The sequence below is a fragment of the Chrysemys picta genome, chromosome 7 (genome assembly GCF_011386835.1).
Source record: "Chrysemys picta bellii isolate R12L10 chromosome 7, ASM1138683v2, whole genome shotgun sequence".
Classification (NCBI taxonomy): domain Eukaryota; kingdom Metazoa; phylum Chordata; order Testudines; family Emydidae; genus Chrysemys; species Chrysemys picta.
Window position 1 is genome coordinate 41,074,459 of NC_088797.1, and position 19,401 is coordinate 41,093,859.

General features: G+C 43.0%; 1 long non-coding RNA gene across 2 annotated transcripts in view; it reads left to right on the forward strand.

The window, feature by feature from the left end:
• The first annotated feature begins 15,458 nt into the window (after positions 1 to 15,458).
• The window catches only part of LOC135972625 (uncharacterized), a 65,042-nt gene continuing 61,099 nt past the window's right edge, over positions 15,459 to 19,401 (forward strand). The window contains exon 1 of one of the 2 annotated variants that reach the window (XR_010589103.1): positions 15,459 to 15,521. This is a non-coding gene — a long non-coding RNA (uncharacterized LOC135972625). The remainder of the gene's footprint in view (positions 15,522 to 19,401) is intronic. The other variant, XR_010589102.1, reaches the window with a different exon arrangement.

Below are 19,401 nucleotides of genomic sequence, written 5' to 3' on the forward strand. Positions count from 1 at the left end.
GTTCACTGCATATGAAGATTACATTTTAAATTTTTTTCATTTGCGCTGGCAAGAACAACCTGCTGCAGATGAAGTGGCAACCAGAATTTAAAGAACACCTTTGGTCCAAGCTAATCCTGTTCTCAAAGCTCTTTTACTGATTGTGAAGTGTAGTGGGAGAACTTTCTATTCCTGCATAAGAAACCCAGCTTTCAGAGTGACCTTAAGACTGTTCCCTCTTACTTGTGATTAATAGACATAGGGCTAGATTCCCTCAAAACTGCTCTCCATTGGGGGATTTACCCTGGTGCTGCTGCATGCATTACCCCTGGGATTTGGCCAGCAGAGGCCTGTTGGCTCCATAGGAGCTCTGCCAGCAAATGTTCTGAATCATCATGGGTGGGATTTTGAAAAGCACTTAAGTAACTTGGGAGCACAATTCACATTGAAAGCCAATGGGGCGTGTGCTTCTAAGTCCCTTAAATGAGTCTGAAAATCCCACTCTACATCCCCCTACTTGTGTTGACTACTCCTCTTCTCAGCATGTTGTCTGCCACTTTAGAGGCACAGCTACCCATCTGGCAGGCATACATGGGGTAGAAGAGTTATGATGGCTTTTCACTGCTGCAGCCTCCTCCCCCAGCATACATTCACCTGCTGGAGTATCTGCCACGATCTACAGTACACCAGCTGGCCCTGGGTTCCACTCAGAACTAGCGGGCTTAATTATATTTGGATAATTGCTGTTCTTTATGGCTCATTCAGCACCTCATGTCCAACCTCTATTGTTCTATTTTCCCACTCTTGCAGGGCTTGGCTCTCTGTTTATAACTGTGACAAAACTATGTAGCTCAGAAGTTTGCCTCTTTCACCAATAGAAGTGGTCCAATAAAAGATATTACCTCACCCCCCCCCCCCACACACACACACACCCTTGTCTGTCTGAAGAACAGGGAAGGAAAATAGGTATGGTGAACCAGGACATAGGTGTGGTGAAGATCAAGGGGGATGTAGACAAGGCAACTGTATCATAATTCTTGCTAGCTCCCTGGCTAATTAACCACAGGTCCTGCTGTCTGACGTTACCACACAAGGGAGCTTGTGGAGTCGCTGACATCTATGCAAACAGAGTGTAAAATGCTCCCATCTGTGAGAGCAGAGAGTTCCGATTGGGTAGCAAGTTACACCCACTTAGTGATGTAATTGACTACACAAGGGGTAAGGCAATGGAGATTCAGAGCCAGGGTCTGTCTAAATCCTGGAAGGGATTGCTGACTACACTACTCAATCAAATAAAATCAGAATCACATATTCAACCACAAATATAAGCATAAAAACAATCATGTTCCCATGTCAGTATTAAAAGCAATGGGGTATAGTGTTCCATTTGGGATACTGTAACACCTGGAAGGTCATATTAGGACTTAAAGGCGTGGGAAGTAGCACTGCTCCTAAAAGGTTCCATCCAAACTAATGAGTTACATTTCTGAGTGGAGAGAGCCCTACAGTAGAATACATATAGAGACAAATACTGAGCCATAAGATAAAGTAGTGTTCAGGGAGATCAAAAAGGCAACCACTAAGTCTAATGGTTATTGGCTCAGCTACCTACATATAAACTGGTCAGGTGTCACAATGGGGGAAGGCTTAGAGAGGCTAAGTGTCTAAATGTGTCTTCCTTGGAACAGCTAGCTCTGGAGCAAGCAAGAGGAGAGGCTATTCCTGACTGTATCCTTAGTAGCACACAAGAGGGATTTCAAGAAGTAGATCTAGTTGAATCCACTTACTAGTAGTGATTACACTATAACAGAGTTCAGCATCCTCAGGGGAGGAAGCAGATCAAAAACTAGCACTAGATTGGTAATCTGTAAAAGGTCCCCTAAACAGGACTACAGGTTGTTATGGTGGAAACAACATAGCCTTACAGGACAATGAAAACTTCCATTTAGGAAATGAAAACAGAGGAAACTGTTTGCCTTGAAAAGTGCAGTGAGCCTGAGACCCATGGCCTTCCTACATGGTCTGAATTTAAAGGACAGCCTCAAGTCCAGGTCTTGATCACAGGGGAAGAAGGGCACATGGAATCTCCTCTCCTGTGCTCCCTGTGCAGGGACCAGTGCCTCCTGTGCAGGGATCAGTGCCTGAGCACAGAGACTACCACACCAAAAGAGGCAAAGACAGGGAGAAAGCCTGGCCCCTCCTGTTCACTCATGCGCCTAGCTATGGAGATGGCCAGTTGCAAAAGAGACTGCATACTCAAGGAGTGGCAGAGAGCATATTGTCTATGTGCCGAGGAGCATCAGGAGGGCCTGGGTCTCTCTGCAGCACAAAGTTTTCCTGGTTCATTTTCTGGGTGGCTCAGCTGTGCCTGAATAGCACAGTCTTGCCCTAAATGAATGAACCGGTGTCACAGAGACTTTGAGCAGCTCTTCTCTTGTGGCAGAGGATATACCACTGCTACTTAAGCTGGACCGTAACCCTTCAGACATGTTTGTATAGACCAACATCCCAAGAGAAATAATGAATTCAAAATGACTGCCAGTATTTCAGCTAGGAGGCTGGAGGGGAGGGCACCATTGATAATATGTAACCATCTTCCCCTGTCCATCACTACATAGAAAGTGGAGATGTCTCAGGCATTTTCCAGGCAATCAGCCAAGCCACTCCACCCATTTGGCCACTCCAGCAGTGTGGGACTTGAGGGTATGACACCACCAAAGTCATCTCAAAAGAGACAATGTAGGAAATAAATGCTACTTATGTTAAGAGCTCATGGTAATCACTAATACACACTATTTACTTGAACATGATGTACTGTAAAAGAATAGCAGTAACTGTGGCATCTGTCATAAACCAGAGACCCTTGTGAAGTAAGTGAATCGATGGACATCTGACGTGTTGTCACAGCACAGATTCCCATAATCTTCTTGTAACACTTTTCTTAAGGCAGCTTCTCCTTTTGCAGATATTATACAATTCTATTTACCTCTTTGTCGGTGTGCTTTTAAAGGCTTTTGAATGTGAAAGCCTCCATGGGCTGGCTAACGGGGATAGGAAAAAAGGCACAAAGAGTTCTCTCTAGTTATTTTCATTCTGACTCCTAGATGATTTATAAAGCTGCGTTCACTGTGAGTAGTTGGAAAGCATGTGCCTAAGCTCTAAGGAAGAGCAAAATAACAAAAAGCAAACCATGCCAGAAAAGGGAGACTTCTTAAGTGAAACAGATTCCTTTTTTAAAGAATACTTTCTTAGTTTCCCATGTCATTCCCACATCAAGTCTGTCCTAATAGGAATTATAGGTATAGTAATCTCATTAGAACAATTAAAAATTGAAGATTAGCAAACATTGTCCTTAAAGACCCTACAGCAATGTAACTTCAGACTCAATCTCTTTATTTATATCTAAAATCAGCTCCAGCTTTGGCTATTTTTAAAGGACTGTCAATTATCTCTTCCACAATTTAGCAGAGAGAAACCAGCATGATTCAAGTCAGCTCCAACAGAGGTCTTATTCTTTAGGGAGATCAGATTGGGTATGGACTTGAATATATTCAGCTTTAAACTCCACCAGGCTGTGGGAGTCTGTGAAGGACTCATCATGCATTCTAGACACACTGTTGCATGCAAATGCCAACCAGCAGAGCTGCAGCATAGTGATCAGCAGAAGAATTCTTTTGTATCTTAACCAGTCATTTCTTTTCATTTTTTAAACCATACTACAAAAAAGCAAAGTTGAGCAATGCAATTATCTTTTTCTGTGGATTATCCTTCAAATGTTCGTGTATTTTAACTAGAGGGGAGAAAACAATCAGGACACTGATACTTATAAGCAAGAAAAAAAAGCAATGAACAAGAGGCTTCAAAGACCAAAATGTCTTGTTTGACTATTTCGATAAATGAGAACTTGCTATTGTGATTTGTAGTTTGGCTAATTTTCCCCACTGAACAGAAGAAATTACCTTACTGAGATTTTTAGAAGTGTCTGTGCTGAGAGGCTGAACTTTCCCACAGAAACAGAGTGCAAATTGTTTTGTTCTTTAGTAATCTAGGTTTTAGCAGGCCCAATACCCAACATGGCCAGTCTCCTGTACCATGCTTTTAGATATGACACAGATAAAGCATTTGTCTCAGTTGTGGCTACAACATGAAACCTAAAAGAGATTTCAAAACAAAGGAAGAAATATGGACCTTACTTATTCATTCACTGGGCATGCTCCACTAGCATTTTGCATCATGTGCTTGTTTCCAAGGCAACAGCTATGATGTGGAGTACACAATGTCCCATATTTAAGCCAGGGTTTTGATTATGATCATTGTAAAAATGCCCACAAACCTATCATTTTCATTTGTGACTATATACTGATTCATGTTTACCAATATCTCATTTTTAGCTCATCATGAGCACAGTCCAAGGTATTACAAATCTAAGCTTTTTGGTACAGCAGTTACGAGATATTTAATGATAACATTGTTCAAAGAGAGTCACTAAATGATATTGAAATGGAATGGTCTCAGTCGGCTACAGAACAAGGATGCTGCACAGCTACTGTGCCTGAATTATGCCTTTATCTTAATTCCCTACATGTTAGCAAAGGGATTATTTGCATGATGACTGATTTATTGTTCAATAACCATAAAGTGACTATGCAAATCCCTCTTCTCCGATTAGCCAAGGCCTATGGCAAATGTGGCTAGAACACCTTGTCACCCCACCTACCCCCAGATAGGGCCCGGAGCAGCAGTAGGGTGATGCTGAGAAGACAGGGGTTAACTTGGACAGGGTGGAAAGGAGGGCAGAATTGGAAGAGACCATGTTTACATTCACATTGGTGGGGAATTCTGAAGGCTGGGCTTTATAGAAGCTAAAGAAGACAGTTGAGTACAGTGATAATTGGAGAGGGCTCCCACTTTACTTCCCTGACCTAATTGACTGCTAGGTCTTCAGCCCTGGAGTCAAGATGTATGTGGACTGTGTTGTAGTTTCCCAGCACAGAGGCAACAAAAGTGAGGATGATGGTGGTGAGGGCCACATCTGATTGGAAAGGATGTAATCTCCTGGCCAACTCCAGATGGAAAAAAGGCATATCTGGAAGCTAATACAGTTTGCAAATCTAAGAGCATTGATGAGTCTAAGACCTTGAGGCTGCAAATTGTGTAGACAGTAGGTGGGCAAACACCCTCAACTGAAGGAGCAGTTATAGATTCTACCCATTCCTCACAATACTTCTCCCAGCCAATCTGCTTCACCTCCACTGAATCTGGGTTAGGTTTAAACCATCTGGTTTTCATCAAAGTTGCAGAAATTGGGACAGCATGGAGACATGGTGGACTAGATGGCCCATCTGAGGGAAGGGAGCAGAAGGAGACTCCACCGATTGGAAGGCAAAAGATGCACTGTCCTAGGGATGCGGGTTCCACGACCACCACTCCCAAGAGGAGGAGGAGGGTGGTGGTGGTCGGGGACTCCCTCCTCAGGGGGACTGAGTCATCTATCTGCCGCCCTGACCGGGAAAACCGAGAGGTCTGCTGCTTGCCAGGAGCTAGGATTCACAATGTGACGGAGAGACTGCCGAGACTCATCAAGCCCTCGGATCGCTACCCCTTCCTGCTTCTCCACGTGGGCACCAATGATACTGCCAAGAATGACCTTGAGCGGATCACTGCAGACTACGTGGCTCTGGGAAGAAGGATAAAGGAGTTTGAGGCGCAAGTGGTGTTCTCGTCCATCCTCCCTGTGCAAGGAAAAGGCCGGGGTAGAGACCGTCGAATCGTGGAAGTCAACGAATGGCTACGCAGGTGGTGTCGGAGAGAAGGCTTTGGATTCTTCGACCATGGGATGGTGTTCCAAGAAGAAGGAGTGCTAGGCAGAGACGGGCTCCACCTAACGAAGAGAGGGAAGAGCATCTTCGCCAGCAGGCTGGCTAACCTAGTGAGGAGGGCTTTAAACTAGGTTCACCGGGGGAAGGAGACCAAAGCCCTGAGGTAAGTGGGGAAATGGGATCCTGGGAGGAAGCACAAGCAGGAGAGCGCAAGAGGGGAGGACTCCTGTCTCATGCTGAGAAAGAGGGACGATCATTGAGTTATCTTAAGTGCCTATACACAAATGCAAGAAGCCTGGGAAACAAGCAGGGAGAACTGGAAGTCCTGGCACAGTCAGGGAATTATGATGTGATTGGAATAACAGAGACTTGGTGGGATAACTCACTGGAGTACTGTCATGGATGGATATAAACTGTTCAGGAAGGACAGGCAGGGCAGAAAAGGTGGTGGAGTTGCGTTGTATGTAAGAGAGGAGTATGACTGCTCAGAGCTCCGGTATGATACTGCAGAAAAACCTGAGTGTCTCTGGATAAAGTTGAGAAGTGGGAGCAACAAGGGTGATGTCGTGGTTGGAGTCTGCTATAGACCACCAGACCAGGGGGATGAGGTGGACGAGGCTTTCTTCTGGCAACTAGCAGAAGTTGCTAGATCGCAGGCCCTGGTTCTCATGGGAGACTTTAATCACCCTGATATCTGCTGGGAGAGCAATACAGCGGTGCACAGGCAATCCAGGAAATTTTTGGAAAGCGTAGGGGACAATTTCCTGGTGCAAGTGCTGGAGGAACCAACTAGGGGCAAAGCTTTTCTTGACCTGCTGCTCACAAACAGGGAAGAACTAGTAGGGGAAGCAAAAGTGGATGGGAACCTGGGAGGCAGTGACCATGAGATGGTCGAGTTCAGGATCCTGACACAAGGAAGAAAGGAGAGCAGCAGAATATGGACCCTGGACTTCAGAAAAGCAGACTTTGACTCCCTCAGGGAACAGATGGGCAGGATCCCCTGGGAGAATAACATGAAGGGCAAAGGGGTCCAGGAGAGCTGGCTGTATTTTAAAGAATCCTTATTGAGGTTGCAGGAACAAACCATCCCGATGTGTAGAAAGAATAGTAAATATGGCAGGCGACCAGCTTGGCTAAACAGTGAAATCCTTGCTGATCTTAAACGCAAAAAAGAGGCTTATAAGAAGTGGAAGATTGGACAAATGACCAGGGAGGAGTATAAAAATATTGCTCAGGCGTGCAGGAGTGAAATCAGGAAGGCCAAATCACACTTGGAGTTGCAGTTAGCAAGAGATGTTAAGAGTAACAAGAAGGGTTTCTTCAGGTATGTTAGCAACAAGAAGAAAATCAAGGAAAGTGTGGGCCCCTTACTGAATGAGGGAGGCAACCTAGTGACCGAGGATGTGGAAAAAGCTAATGTACTCAATGATTTTTTTGCCTCTGTCTTCACGCACAAGGTCAGCTCCCAGATTGCTGCACTGGGCAGTACAGCATGGGGAGAAGGTGACCAGCCCTCTGTGGAGAAAGAAGTGGTTCGGGACTATTTAGAAAAGCTGGACGTGCACAAGTCCATGGGGCCGGATGCGCTGCATCCGAGGGTGCTAAAGGAGTTGGCGGGTGAGATTGCAGAGCCATTAGCCATTATTTTTGAAAACTCATGGCGATCGGGGGAGGTCCCAGATGACTGGAAAAAGGCTAATGTAGTGCCCATCTTTAAAAAAGGGAAGAAGGAGGATCCGGGGAACTACAGGCCAGTCAGCCTCACCTCAGTCCCTGGAAAAATTATGGAGCAGGTCCTCAAGGAATCAATTATGAAACATTTAGAGGAAAGGAAAGTGATCAGGAACAGTCAGCATGGATTCACGAAGGGGAAGTCGTGCCTGACTAACCTAATTGCCTTCTATGATGAGATAACTGGCTCTGTGGATGAGGGGAAAGCAGTGGATGTGTTATTTCTTGACTTTAGCAAAGCTTTTGATACTGTCTCCCACAGTATTCTTGCCACCAAGTTGAAGAAGTATGGGCTGGATGAATGGACTGTAAGGTGGATAGAAAGCTGGCTAGATCGTCGGGCTCAACGGGTAGTGATCAATGGCTCCATGTCTAGTTGGCAGCCGGTTTCAAGCGGAGTGCCCCAAGGGTCGGTCCTGGGGCCGGTTTTGTTTAATATCTTTATTAATGATCTGGAGGATGGTGTGGACTGCACTCTCAGCAAGTTTGCAGATGACACTAAACTAGGAGGCGTGGTAGATACACTAGAGGGTAGGGATCGGATACAGAGGGACCTAGACAAATTAGAGGATTGGGCAGAAAAAAACCTGATGAGGTTCAACAAGGACAAGTGCAGAGTCCTGCACTTAGGACGGAAGAATCCCATGCACTGCTACAGACTAGGGACCGAATGGCTAGGTAGCAGTTCTGCTGAAAAGGACCTAGGGGTCACAGTGGACGAGAAGCTGGATATGAGTCAACAGTGTGCTCTTGTTGCCAAGAAGGCTAACGGCATTTTGGGCTGTATAAATAGGGGCATTGCCAGCAGATCGAGGAACGTGATCGTTCCCCTTTATTCGACATTGGTGAGGCCTCATCTGGAATACTGTGTCCAGTTTTGGGCCCCACACTACAAGAAGGATGTGGAAAAATTGGAAAGAGTCCAGCGGAGGGCAACAAAAATGATTAGGGGTCTGGAGCATATGACTTATGAGGAGAGGCTGAGAGAACTGGGATTGTTTAGTCTCCAGAAGAGAAGAATGAGGGGGGATTTGATAGCAGCCTTCAACTACCTGAAGGGGGGTTCCAAAGAGGATGGAGCTCGGCTGTTCTCAGTGGTGGCAGATGACAGAACAAGGAGCAATGGTCTCAAGTTGCGGTGGGGGAAGTCCAGGTTGGATATCAGGAAAAACTATTTCACTAGGAGGGTGGTGAAACACTGGAATGCGTTACCTAGGGAGGTGGTGGAGTCTCCTTCCTTGGAGGTTTTTAAGGCCCGGCTTGACAAAGCCCTGGCTGGGATGATTTAGCTGGGAATTGGTCCTGCTTTGAGCAGGGGGTTGGACTAGATGACCTCTTGAGGTCCCTTCCAACTCTGATATTCTATGATTCTATGATTCTATGACTCTGGAACCATCTGGAGAGTCCTGTTGACTTCAGTGGGAAATAGATTGAGCCCTCTAAATCTGGGTCCAATGAAAATGAGTCTATGAGCCTGATTCTGGTCTCACTTTCATGGGTGTAAATCAGGAGAAAAGACTGGAGTTATGTGGGTATAAAATTATTGTGAAGAGAATTGGACTCAGTTGTAATATCCCATGTAACAGGGGAGAGCCTGGGGCTAAGATAACCCTGATTACAGAACAAGCCCCAACTGAGGAAATCAAGTGATTCCAGTATAAAAAGCCCAGGAGACTGCAAGGGAGTCTGTAGACACTGCAGGGAGTAGTAAGAAGGCCCCATTAGGGCCCAGGCACCAGCTGAGAGAGCCTGAGGAGAAGGGAAAACTCCAGGCAGGAGATGCTGGGAAACAGAAAGACTGACCAACCCTCAGAGAGGAGGGACTGTGCCCAGCTGAAACTGAGATGAAGACTCTGAGTTTGTGTTCTATTTGAAAGACTTTCTTATTTGGACTTCCAGGAAGGAGACCCTGAATTTGGGTTAGGCCCTCGTGGGCCAGTGTGTACCCAAGGACTCAATAAATTGGACCATCAGGAGGGTATTGTTTGACCTATCTTGGAACTGAATTAGTTCTTATGGGATCTGCAAGAGGGGGCAAACAGGGGCTGGGTGACTGCAAAGTGACACCTGGCCACGAGGGGGGACTCAAACAGCTACTCCACTAAGTCCCATTACAATAATTTGAGAAAATTAGCAATAGATTGGCTCTCCTAAACCAAACTATGGCTTGTCTACACAGGGAGTTATTGTGCAGCGAGCTAGGGTGTGAATTTAAAACATACTAGCTAGTCTGCACTAACTCTCCATGTGGACATAATTCTTGTATGCTGAGTGCCTCACGTGATTTAGCTTAATACACTTCCAAAGTACAATAAGCTAATGAACACAAAGACACTCTAGGAGTGTCCACAGGGGGACTTAGTACACATCAACTACTGCAGGCTTTTCCCTTGTGTAGACAAACCCTAAGGTGATCAGAATGTATCAGTGTACTGTATGGCAGATACAATCTCCTCTATTAGAGCATAACTTAGCTATACGCTTTGTCATGTTCCTATACCAGATCTGCACTGCTAGAGAGCTTTCTCATACACACCAGATGTGTTCATCATGAGATCCTTTAATGCTCTGCCAGGTCTGGCTGAGGTTCGTTTCAATAAGGTAGTGTATATTACACACCGTGCCACTTAATGGCTGAACAGTAGAATACAATTTAGCATTTGATTACAGCCTTAAAATCCATGTGCATTACATGTATTTGTCTAAATCCTCAGCTGGTGTTAATTGTCATAGCTCTATCAGTGAATTTACACCAGCTGCGGATTTGACCACTGTTCCCTTGCCTTTTGGTGGCTATTGTGGGTAACATTTTGAATTACTTCTAGCAACAATCTGGGTCAAAATGAGTGTCAATTTCTCAATATTAAGAGAATCCATTCAGTTCAGGGCCTAAATTTTTGACACCTATTATGTATCTGTTGTATTTAAACTTTAGAAGTAGTCTTCCATCTAGACAAGAAGGTCATTGTCAGACAGAAAAAGAAACAATAAAAAATACAAGGTTTCATCAGAAGAGAACTGACTGGTATCATACTTAAACAAGTTAATATGCAGCAGAGAAAAATCCTAGAGTTAATTTCCATTTTTTATAAGCAATACTGCTTGTATTTGTAGATCACATTCAACTGCAAATGCCAACAGCTTCCTGGGCTTATCTCCAATTTTAAAAATACTCTTCATCTGTCTTTGTAAAACAAATTCTGCCTTCCTGGACTGGCCATCTCAGCCTTTTAGTCTACTAATTTTAAAAGAAAGCCTGCCTTTTGACCGTGGATCTTTTCTCTCAATCATTCATTCTAAGGGTGGATGAGCTCTTTTCTTTGAGGATATGATCAGATGAAGAACCCTAATCTCAAAGTTTCAGGAACATCCATGCACACACTAAAAGAGGGCTTATCAGGGACATTCATCCCTCTAGATCTGGGGCTTCAGGAATGGCTGAAAGGAAGGGTTGCTAAGCAAGACGGTATGAAGAGGACACTCAGAGGATTGGAGAAGACAAGGATGAACCAACTAGTGCATGCGCTAAAATCGACATGGTTGCAAAATCACATTTTAAGATGCAAAAGAAAAATACAGCTTGCAGGAAAATATAGTTTGTCTGTAAGCTCACTGTCAAAAGTAAAAAGGCCCGAAAAAAAGACACAGCTAACTTGGCAAATGTACAGGGTTATCTGACACCCCATCCTATCAGGAAGACTTTCAGAAGCCATTGTAGGCCAGATTTTTTTAAAATGTCACAATCCAGGGCAACTGCATTTGTATTTCCCCACAGTAGTCCAGCAAGGCATGCACTGTCAGGCTTCCAGCACTCCATGCTGTTGCCTCTCTTGGGTGGAGAAGACACGCATTTCCTCCCTTCCCCCTTCTGAGTGGGGTATCTCCAGGCTGAACCATTATGCCTTTACTGTGCTGTTCCCAGCAAAAGACAGACTGCCTAAGCAGACCTGTTTGCTTTCTCTTCGAAGTCTAACAACTGTGTAACTGCCCACAGTTAAGATACCACACAGCACTTTCTCTGCAATTTTATTCTTAGGATAAAAGTATCACAGAGAAAACATCTTAAAAACAATATGAGAGAACCTATGCACTTGCTCATAACCTTCCCAGAGATCATCCCAAATCTCACATGGGCTCTGACAGGTAAATAGTCCTGCAAACCCCTCAGAAGGGATCTCTCCTATGATCACAAGTTCATAACAGCCTCAGCACAGAACTAGCACCCTCATGAGAAGTTTATTCTCTCCTTTATACAGTTTTAGGTCTTTGATCTGCAGTTTCCAAGAGCAAGTAATCAGTAGACAATGGGTTTCTCTCCCCAGGTGTAGCTTCTACAGGCTTTCCAAGTATGTCTTAGGAAACCCACTTCACATGTATTGTCCCAAATGAGTCTTGGAAGTTCCTATCATTTCCCCCAAGGTATACATTAGTCTCCTAGAAAAGCTACATACAATAACACAAACAATTGCATTTTAATACAATGGACCCAAAGGTATTAAATCTAATTCAATAAATTTTAACTTAATTCAATAAGATGTGTCCAGGAAATTGCCCTTGCTCACACTTAGCATGCTAAGTCAAGACTAACTTTTCAAAACAGCCCAGCTATCATTTAGGTACTTTAAATAAAGACCAAAGTTTCAAAAGCATTCAGCACCCAACAGCTTCCATTGCAACACTCATGGCTGGATTTTCAAAAGAGCTCAGCAGACAAGGTCCTACACCATAGATGTTAATAATACATCTAATCTAGATGTGCTAAGTAAGCTAAATTATTCCAGAAAACAAACACAAGTGTATACAAGTGGCCAGATTTTCAAAGTGCTTATCATTTGTTTTCTGCAATAACTTACTGCAAATAAAACGTTAAATAATCTAAGTGTTCTACAAGCATTAATTAGAGCAGTTAACAACATGCTGCTGGAAAGAAGTCTGTCCATTGAAGATAAAATAGCACCACCAAGGATACGAAGAAACAAATACTAACTGAAATTTCTGTGTGAACTTTCTTTTGATTTCTTTTTATCAATCATTACAAAACACTTTAAAAACACTTGGATGGATTCATTCTTCAGAATTCTCTTTCCTGTCCTCAGCATTCAGTGAAAACCCTTTTGAGAAAAGGAAAGAGAGGTTGAGATTAATAAAACAGAGATTTGAATCCAGAGTTTTTACTTCCACGTCAGTCTGAGGGTGATATTTAGGAATCATATTCCCATACATTTCTATACTTTTAAAAACCAATGCATAGCACTTCTAAATTTGAAAAATCACTAGGACTTAAACTTTCCATTCCTAGGAATTGTCCTTTTCGTGGTTGTGTTTGTCTTGACCTTGAACATCCCAGACTTGATAGAAAATTCACCCTCATCATGGTCAGTAGGGTTACAGCCTCTTATTAGTGGTATATATGGCTCTATTTGCCTTCCTAATGTTTAGTATATTTACTTTTTCCTGAACAGGAACATTTGGGTCTGATGGAAAATCTTTTCCAAGTTTTAGATTGAGTCTAGCAGCTTACTTCCTCTCAAATGCAAAACACAAGGAGACGGAACTCAAAAGCACGTATGTTGTTGGTCACTAATCCACAGTTCTGGTGCTTTTCTTGCTGTACTAATTGAGTCTGTGGTTCTTGATGGTTAATTCTGAACAGGATTTTCTACTGAACCAATCTCTGGTTTTAATCATTGAGATTTGTACTATGTTGTTACAAATTCTACTACACAATACTTCTCTGTTATGTTTCACATGTGCTGCTTTATGTTATGTTGACCTCAAAGTAGTACAAAGTAAATATTTTAAGCTTCAATACAGCTACAACTACATGGGAAACTTTATGCTTCAAAAGACTCAACAAAGTAATTAATACTTTAGATTGCTCACTGCTTTATGTAAAGCAAACACAATATATTCCAAAGATTAAGATCAATAGTCTTGAATTGATTAAAATCCCATCAAACTATCAAGCAGCCATTTTTCAGCAGTAAACCAGGTTCTATTTAAAATTACAATATATTAATGTTTAGTGACAGTAGCTGACTATTTGGGGCCTACGCTATATTATGTGTTCCATACTGATTTACAGCACTTCCGTAATTAAAGTTTGAAAATGTGTCCAACTTTAATAATATATTACCAAAATACATTATGGTGTTATAAAAAATTATACTTTTGGCTATCCCAGTTTCACCAGATTTTGTATCTCAGGTCTGTTTGCATAAATCATAAGAGTGACCTCTTTGGGCCAGAACAATGGTCCATCTAGCCCAGTGTACTGTCTTCTGACAGTGGCTGGTGCCAGATGCTTCAGAATGAACAGAACAGAGCAATTTATCAAGTGATCCATTCCCTGTCAACCAGTCCCACCTTCTGGAAGTCAGAGGTTTAGGGTCACCCAGAGCATGGGGTTGCATCTCTGACCATCTTGGCTAATAGCCATTAATGGGCCTATTCCCCATGAATTTATCTCGTTCTTTTTTTAACCTAGTTATACTTTTGGCCTTCACAACATCCCCTGGCAATGAATTCCACAGGGTGACAGTGCGTTGTGAAAGAAGTATTTCCTTTTGTTTGTTTTAAATCTGCTGCCTATTAATTTCATTGGGTGACCCCTAGTTCTTGTCTAATGTGAAGGGGGAAATAACAATTCCTTACTCACTTTCTCTACATCATTCATGGTTATTTAGACCTCTATCATATCCCCCCTCAGTTGTCTCTTTTCTAAGCTGAACAGTCCTAATCCTTTGAATCTCTCCTCATATGAAAGCTGTTCCATACCCCTCATCATTTTTGTTGCCCTTCTCTGTACCTTTTCCAACTTTCATATATCTTTTTTGAGATGGGGTGACTAGAATTGCACACACTATTCAAGGCATGAATGTACCATGGATTTTTATAGTGGCATTATGATATTTACTGCCTTATTATCTACCCTTTCCTAATGGTTCCTAACGTTCTGATAGCTTTTTCTGTCTGCTGCTACATGTTGAGCTGAGTATGAAAACAGTATTTCAATGCAGCTTGACCTGCAGATCATTTACTACTTTAACTTTTGGACACTGATCTGGATCCTGTAACCTCACAAGTAATTACAATATCTTTTGGGGGGATATTAGCAGAAGTAAAGCAGTGGAGGAAGAAGAGAGACAGATTTTCTTTTCCAGACGCTAGGGAAGGGGTGGTTTGCACCTAAGTGGGTGTTAGCAGGGAGCAATTCCTGCAGAGAAGACAGCACAGAGACTGTCAATGATGTGTGCATTCTGCAGGGGAAGGGTCCCTGTGTGCTCCCAAATGCCCCCCCAGGATCCAAGTTAAGGCCAGGAAATCTGGTCATGTGTGTTTTACATTGGTTATAGACAGGATAAGTAATTTATAATTAGCAGGACTCTCTTCTGGAAGAATCAGAATATCCCTCCCCTTCTTCTGCTCCCTCGGGCATCTGACCAGATTTCTGGGGTTTGTGAAATGTTATCACTAGCATCTCGGCTGTTAGTTCAACATTCTAGGATGCATCCAATCTTCTAGTTTGCCAGGTTCTTTCCATCCTTTCCGTTTTTAACTGCTCTTGGGCAACATGCTTTTGGCCTTATGTTTTGGTATGTCAGCTTTTGGAGCTTTAATTCCTTAGGACTGATGCAGCCAAGCATTTCCAAAGTGGGAAAACAAATCACATCCAGATTGGTGCTGAGCAAGCTTGAGAAACGCCCCCTTGTGAACAAACCTGCATAAAAAAAGTATTTTGAATTCAGCTCTAGTCTTGGGAGCTTAATTAGATAAACAGATATTCAGAAGCACAAGTCTCAGGCTGGAAAAGAGCTTGAATACATGAATACAAAACAGCCATAGATACCTGAATATTTCAGTAACAGTTTATCATTCAACCCATGTTCTCTCTCTTTTTTTATCTCCCAATGTCTCTGATTCTTTTTCAGGACAAATATACAACAAAAAGTCAGAGCAGGGGAAAATGCACAAGAAGAAAACCCACTGAAGGTAGGCTTGCTATTATTATTCAGTGACATCTCTCTTTATAAAACATTTGAAAACTTTCAAGAGTTCTGTGGAGACTTGATTCACCAGTGCATTGCTCCAGTTTTAAACCAGTATAATTCCTTGAATTTCAGTGGAGTTACACTGGCATAAAATGGGAGTAACAATAGAAGTGTATCAGATCCGTACTATTTTGTCCAGGTTCTTATACTGTGTCCCTCTCTGTGGTATTTGAGTTCTTACTGTACTAGTCCTAGTAATTCACTTATTCTCTACAGCCCTGATTTTACCTCTGGCACTAAGTTTGCTGCATTAAGCCCCATTTCGGCAAAGCATGTCAATATGAGCATAAATCCATCTCTGTTTGGCACAGCTCGTTCAGTAGGTGTTTAATATGCTTAAGTTCCTTTTCTGACTTTAGTGGGATTTAAGCATGTTCTTAAACTTAAACGCGTAGTTATGTTTAAGTAATTTCTTGGAAAAGATGGATGTAAGTATATAAAGTTTATGTGCTATGCTCAATCTGTGCCTTAGTCTTTTCCTTTCATGGATATTAGTGATCACCTTACTGCTATGCAGGTGGTTAAAGTTTGCAGGCACATTGAATGAAGTTTATTTGTACTGAAAGGCATGTGATACAATTTTTCTTGTACCTCAAGTGGAGATATGGTAAAATTCTCTTCAGAACATCTTAAGATTCCTTGATTGTACCACAAAGGGGCACTTAAGAGAGGCATTTAAACTTGTAGGCTGAGATGCTCTGTTTATTCATTTTGCAAAGCCAATTATTTTTCTGACTCTGTCTTGTCCAAAGAAAAAAGAGACTTTGAAATCTATGTACAGGTTTGTCTTAAATAAAGACTAACTTAGACTTTGCTTGTTTAGAAGAGCTTGGATAACTTAAAATAAACTTCCAAAGAACATCCCCAGGCTTTTGTTTACTTACCCCAACATTTATTGCAGTCCGAATTCTGGTTGACGCTCCTGGGAAGGGGTCCTATTTCCTTTCTTAGCTACTTAGCCCTGAAATAGAAAGGGCATCATGTGCAGAGAGGGTATTACAGATAGTGAAAATAGCTTCAGAGCAGGACCTAGCACACCCAGTAGAAAGATTTGGAGACTTGAAGTGGATGAGATTCACTAAGTGGAAGAACAAAAGACAGTTACCTTTTCCGTAATGGTGTTCTTTGAGATGTGTTGCTCATGTCCATTCCACAATAGGTGTGCGTGCTTGCCACGTGCACCAGTGCCGGAAGTTTTTTCCCTAGCAGTACCCATATGGGAGCGTCCCTAGCAACACCTGGAATGGAGCCGCTATAGCGTGGTATAAGGGGCGCTGTGTGCTCCCCGCACCTTCAGTTCCTTTTCGCCAGACAACTCTGACAGAGGTGAAAAAGGGCAGGATGTGGAATAGACATGAGCAACACATCTCGAAGAACACCAGTTACGGAAAAGGTAACTGTCTTTTCTTCTTCAAGTGATCGCTCATGTGCATTCCACGATAGGTGATTCCAAGCTATATCTGTTGGAGGTGGGTAGGAGTTCACAGACACTCAGGACGGAGTACAGCCCTGCTGAACCCAGCGTCCTCCCTGGTTTGGGAGACGATCGCATAATATGAGATGAACCGAAGACCATCTGGCCGACCTACAAATGTCCTGAATAAATAAACTGAGCTCATTAGAATATTGATGGCAGTTGCATACATTTACATTACAAATCTCTCACATTGAGGGAAATATGTAAAATATTTTAAACTCAACCTCAGCTCAACCTACGTGGTCATAAAAATAACAGGAACATGAAATGTCATTTGAATCTGATCTGTACAGCAAGGCAAACCTTTTGGAATGTCCCTTGCAAACGTAAAAAAACAAACAATTTTCTTATCACTGCTAGTAACTTATCTTCCATTAAATAACTATGGTAGTCATCGAATTTGTTTCCCTTTTCATTAAATTTAACTACTCTGGCTTTTTAAGGAGACTGAATGTGTGACTGTTTGGGTGATTTTCCCCCCCATCACAAATACTTCTCAACCCATTTCCTTCAAGGCAGTTTGAGTCCTATTTTGGGACACCGATAAGGGTTCTGAAGATATGGAGTTTTTGTCTATATATGACAGATAAGGTGACAAGATACATTAAGCCAAACACATTTATGCCTTCTCCAGACAGAGTATATTAAATGCAAAGTAACTATCATTATGCACATAACAACAGTGACAAAACATAGATCCCAACAGTGCAAACCTTACTTATGCTGATGAGCACATCTCTGCAAGGGTCCTCTTACTGAGTTCCTTCCCCTTTGTTCCATCATCTCCCTCAGAATAGGCCCATCCTCAATCCTGGTGGCTCCTCGCGGGTAGGGGGGCAGGCGCTTGGGAAAGTAGAGGGAGTGCATACCTTCTGCCCCCAAGTACCTAGCACAAATAGACCTAGCGTATTAATACAGCCAGAAGCCACCGTTAACTTCCAGCTAAGCACCCTCTGAGATGGGATCCCTTGTTAAAGGGGATTCTCAGGGCAGGTGGCACCTGGATAGTCCCTGGCACATGGGTCCAGTAGAAGTGTGTTCCCAGCAGGGCCGGCTCCAGGGTTTTGGCCGCCCCAAGCAGCCACAAAAAAAAAACCAAAAACCCACAAACGTGATCGCGATCTGCGGCGACAAGTCCTTCGCTCCGAGGCGGAGTGAGGGACCGTCCACCGAATTGCTGCCGAATACCTGGACGTGCCGCCCCTCTCCGGAATGGCCGCCCCAAGCTGGTGCCTGGAGCCAGCCCGGGTTCCCAGGGAACAGCAGCAGACCTCAAGGCTGATGTGGAGGCACACACCACAAGAATCAACAGGGTTTGCTGGCTGGAATCCCAGTTGCTTCACACCTTTGTATTCCATTACAGATCCCACCATTTCCCTGTGATGGAACAATGCAGAGAACCTCACCAAGCTCCTTAGACCCTCAGCAGGGATTTTCAGATGAGGGTAGAATCCCTCAGATCCCTCTAGTTTTGCTACTACTTATATTTTTAAATATAACCACATGCTGGACACCATGCAGTGGGTCTGGCGCTACACACACAATTGAGACACTTGGTTGGTCTCTTCACAGATCAGTGCTGTCCACAGGTAATATCCAGCTTACAAAGCGAATAGCTGCAGAGGCTTTCCATGATTTCCTACTTAGCTATTATTCACACTTGTAATGTGTGTATCATTGCAAGATTTCTTGGAAAGCAGCTGGCTAGCGATTCAGTTTAAAAACAAACAAGATGGTAACTGACCATTTACACAAGCAGGTTCCATTTTAGCAGTTGCAGTTACTTAGGAAAATAGATTTCAAGCCCACTTACATTTTGTGTTTAGGATTCTGTTGATAAATTTTGCTGTCACAGGTTGTTCCCCATTTTGTTTGTGTACAGTAATGACACTATAGAGGAATGACAAATAAATTTAAGCTAGGGTTTGTTTTAAGTCAAGGAGAAAAAACAAACTACCCAATATGATTGTTAGGGGACTGATGGCTGTGAAAATCACAGTAGAACATGTGATTTCTGTAGATTGTAAATTAACTTGGCCCAAACAAGCAGTGACAGATACAAACTCAGAAACAAACTATAGTGAAATTGTTCATTTTCTAATTGTAGCACATCCTGAAATCTCTCCAGATAGTTATTTTAAACGATAGCATAGTCACCTAGTATTCTGATAACTGGTGCCTGAACCGGAGATGCTGGGGGTATGTCATTGGGCCCCAGCAACTTTTAGTGACTATGTCATCCACAGCCTTGAGTATTAGAAGAGTCATGGTACCAGTGGGTTAAGTCCCAATCTTGTGCGGTGCTGAGCACATTGGAGATGGTGGTTCAGCACCTCACAGGATC